Source organism: Lepeophtheirus salmonis, chromosome 2 (genome assembly GCF_016086655.4).
Source record: "Lepeophtheirus salmonis chromosome 2, UVic_Lsal_1.4, whole genome shotgun sequence".
In the NCBI taxonomy this organism is placed as follows: Eukaryota; Metazoa; Arthropoda; class Copepoda; order Siphonostomatoida; family Caligidae; genus Lepeophtheirus; species Lepeophtheirus salmonis.
The window spans coordinates 21118220-21122692 of NC_052132.2; the positions used below are offsets into that span (position 1 = coordinate 21118220).

The window sequence follows — 4473 nt, forward strand, 5'->3', positions numbered from 1 at the left end:
ATACCTTCTATAGACCCTCATGTCAAACTGCATAGTGAACATAATAATCATAGCAATAAGAACTGTATCTTAAGGATCTTCACACTGCCTCAGGTTTCCCCCAAATTTCCCTGTGAGATTAAATTTCCAAAGTTTCCCCGTCGAGGTGACTCCTGATATTGCTAATTATTTGATTTTTTGTTAAAATTGATTTACCTGACCCGTATTTTTAAATGGTATCTTTTTATTATTACGAATTATGCATATATATTAAATCAAATAGTAACACAATACAAATTCTAAATTAAATAAATATATATATATATATGTTGGAAGTTTGATTTGATCAAGTTGATCACTTCTTCTTTTTCTACTTTTTATTATTATGATTTATCTAGAAATCAGTAGATATTTGAACTTTAAATACTTTACATTGGTGAACCCGACGTGATTCGAAAAATGTTGTCGCCTAAAGCAAACTTCCCCACCTGTGTCTCCAAAAAAAAAAAAAAAAAAAGCATGCGATTAAAACAGAATAGGCGAATTTAGCAATGACCGTTGCAGAACTCCGCCTTCCTAGGTTATGTTCTTCGGATGTTGAGAACTGATTCCGGAGAATTGAACTTGATTTTGCGTTGAGGGGGATTATTCATACCAAAGTTAAATATAGTCTTATGGCGTCAACATTGCCGGGTGAGGGTTTCAATATTATTCCTGTTAGTGAGGAGAATCTCACTTATGAGGAAGCGAAGAAATCCATATTAGTCCAATATGGGCTATCATTTTCCGCAAGGATTCGACATGATGGTTAAAGCTCTCGAGCATGGAGGTAAAAGATGAGGTCTTCTGGATGCGGAATACCTAAAGGATTTACGTGAAAGTTTGATTAAAGATGCACTAATAAGGAATGCTCCAAAGGAACAGGGATATTTGAGAGCACAATCAACACTTACGACTAAGAATTTAGCAGCTATGTGTACGGCTGCGAAGGAAGTCACAAACACTTCCATTTCTACTGTAGAGGATTCATCTTCTTCTCCCACTGTCGCACCTTTGATTAAGAATATACCTAGTGGAGCTTTTTCGAAGTCATCAACATCTGCAAAATTTAAAAAAGTATGTTATTATCATTCAAAATTTGGTTTAAAACCTGTGTGGTCTGGTCCTGATTGCCATTTTAACTCATTGATTCAAAAAAACTAAATTATCCTCGGTTGCATGGGACCGAGGCATTAAATAATCCTTCAAATTTCTTATTAATTAACGACAATATAAATTCAATTAATTTTCTTGTAGATACGGGTACCCAGATTTCCGTTATATATCTGACGAATTGTAAAGATTTCATTCGTGTTAAAATGCCACCTATTTATTGTGGTTATGGAGGGAATCCAGTAGAAGTTCTCGGTACTAAAACTCTAAGGTTGCAAATAGAAAATCTTGGAACTTTCCAATGGAAATTTATTGTTGTATCTAGAGGCCGCCTTATTTTAAGGGCTGATTTTCCTCATTTCTACAAAATTAATATTGACCTATTCAACAGGAAAATGTTTTTTAATGATCCATGTGTCATTTCAGAATCATCAGAAGACCAAAGGGTTCAATTTCAATAGCCTGAAGTTTTCCTTGATAAAAAATTCGCTGAATCCTACCCAGCTCATGGAGTTGAACATCACAAAACTATTTAAACTAAGGGTCCTCCCTGCTTTGCAAAATCCCGCAAACTGGATGGTGTTAAACTCAATTTTGTTAAAAACGAAATTGATGGACTTATATAGAAGGGAATAATTGGTCCATTTTCGTTAAATTTTTCATCAGAGATTCATGTAGTAACTAAAACTAATGGAGCTGGCGAATATGTGGAGATTATCGTCAATTAAATAACATGACGGATCTAGATCGATATCCTCTTCCAAATTTAAGGGATTTCGTGGCCAACCTAAGAGGGATGAATTTTTTTAGTAAAATTGACTTGCACAGAGCTTACAATCCCATGAGTGTTGACTCCATCAGTAAAAAAGCTATCATTACGTCATTTGGCTTGTATGAGTACTTGAGAATGCCTTTGGGCTTAAAAACGCTGCCCAGACATTCAAACGACTCATCGATTCTGTTTTGAGGGGAATTAAAAATGTCTTCTTTTATCTTGATTGCTTCTCGGACAAGGGATGAACATTGACAGCCCATAAATGTAGTTTTGTTGCAGCTTAAAACTTCCGGCTTGGTACTTTTTCTGGAAAAATGCGAGTTTTTCAGGGACTCTGTTCGGTTCCTTGGACATTCTATTTCACCGGAGGGGTTTAAATCTCTTAAATCGAAAGTTGAACCTATAATTCACAATTCATCAAAAATTTGTCAAAATGGACAGTGACAGTTTTAAAGAAAAAATTTAAATTCATATGGAATGTGAAAGAGCATATCAAGGTATAAAACACAGTTTATCCTCAAGTACTCAACTTTCATTCCGGGACAACTCGTTACCTTTAGCCCTTACAACATATGCGTCTGATACTGGAAGGGGAGCCGTTCTGGAACAGAAAGTGAATGGGCTCTGGCAACCACTAGCATTTAGGTATAAAGCCTTATCTGAAACGCAAAAGAAATATTCAACTTTTGATAGGGAATTACTTACTATTAAGGAAAGACATTAATCATTTACTGTAGGCATTAGGTGGACAAAATTTTAGTATTCACAGATCATAATCCTTTAGTGTCGGCGATAGACATCCGCAATCCCTCCTGGACTCCAAGACAATTCCGTACATTTGCATATGTAGCAGAGTTTAATTGCAGGATTGAGCATGTTTCAGGAAAATTAAACCACACCGCGGATATTCTTTCGAAAAATGTTAACAACTTCAAATTTAGTCCCAATTTTCTTCAGGATGTCATTGAAGATCAAAGACCCCCATGACCCTTAAAGGTAAAATTTTAAAGTTAAACCTTGTCTCAAGTGTGTTTCAGAAACTTTAGTTGCAGGCTTCGGGAACAAAGACTTCATTCGTGTCGTAGTATCCTCTCCAGAACTTCGCCGACGAATTATTCATTCAAGCCACAAAGATAATCATCTGGGGTTCAAAGAGACTTTAAGAAGGGTATCACTTTTCTACGCTTGGCCTAAATTACGTTCTGATATTAAAAAATTTACTGAAGAAGGCATCGCATATCAACAAACGAAGCCTTTTAGAACCTCCAAGCCCACTTCCTCTTTTGATCCACAATCAGCGACACTTGCCTTTATCCACATTGATATAATTATTGGCCGGTTCACACTCGTCGAAGGACATCGCTATGTCCTGACTATAATGTATCGGTATACGAGGTGGCCGGAAGTGATCCCAATTCCTACTATCACCTCTAGTACAGTGGCTGGAGCTTTTTTGGATGGTTGGATATAAAGATTTGGAGTACCTGACATCATTGTGTCAGACAGGGGGACGCAATTCACAAGTACTATTTGGACGTGTGTTTGCAGGGTACTTGGAATCGCAGTTAGGACAACCTCATCATATCATCCTGAATCAAACGGTCTTATTAAACGATTCCACAGATCCCTAAAATTGGGCTAGTTGCACGGATACTAGAAGAGAAAGAAAATTGGATGAATGCTCTGCCTGTTGTTTTGTGGGGACTGAGGAATTCAGTACCAATTGATCAAGGATCTAAATACTGGCCCTTCCAGTTACTTACTAGTGGTCGCTCTGGATCTTTGGCTTCAGGTTTCTTCGATTCGTTTCCTATTCCTAAGGCAGATGCCGATGTGGGGTGCTTCTTGGAGACGATAAAGAAGGTGGCTCACGTTCCCCCACGAGTAACCTAGTTCGACAATCGTCTGAGCAAGGCTGAATACGTTTTTGTTAAAAATAAGACAATTAAAGAATCTCTTTCTCCAACCTTCTTGGGTCCTTTTAAAATCCTTGGAAAATACGATCGTTATTTTAAATTGGACTTGGGCGCCAAAGTCGATAATGTCTCCAAAGATAGAAGACTCCGTCCTGCTTTTGTAATCGCCAGGATCCTACCAGAATCTCTAACTGTGCGCGTTACAACATCTATCTTATAAATTAATTACTTTTTTTTTGTTGTTTATATTGTTTGTGTGATTTTTTGTTTTGTTTTTTTCTTTTGTACTAGACGGTAAGAAAAAAAAAGAGAACAAAGGTTTTTTTTTTCTCTTTTTCTTCCGTCTAAGGGGGTGGGGGGAGTACTGTTGAAGTTTGATTTGATCAAGTTGATCACTTCTTCTTTTTCTGCTTGTTATTATTATGATTTATCTAGAATATAATCAGAAGATCATACGCAAAGTTGATAATCCTGTAGAGAAAAACGAGTGCATGGAGAAGGGGGGGGGAAGAAAGACTTATGGTTTAAAAAACTGATTGTTTTATTCAGATCTTAAAATAATAATACATTTTCATAATAATATAGTTATAAATCAAAGAAAAGCAGGATGAAATATAAATAGTTAGCTTTTAATTTTAAACGTCTGTATTA

At 36.4% G+C, this 4473-nt stretch overlaps 1 long non-coding RNA gene across 2 annotated transcripts; it reads right to left on the bottom strand.

The window, feature by feature from the left end:
- Positions 1-205: 205 nt before the first annotated feature.
- On the bottom strand, positions 206-3812 carry LOC121132407 (uncharacterized). Of its 2 annotated transcripts, XR_011778966.1 has the most exons (7): positions 3670-3812; positions 3106-3559; positions 2639-3047; positions 2504-2565; positions 1130-2306; positions 933-1078; positions 206-840 (listed from the first exon to the last, which is right to left on the bottom strand). It is a non-coding gene; the product is annotated as an uncharacterized lncRNA (long non-coding RNA). The 2 variants fall into 2 exon arrangements; XR_011778965.1 differs by having other exon boundaries at positions 2639-3559.
- Between the last annotated feature and the right edge of the window lie 661 nt (positions 3813-4473).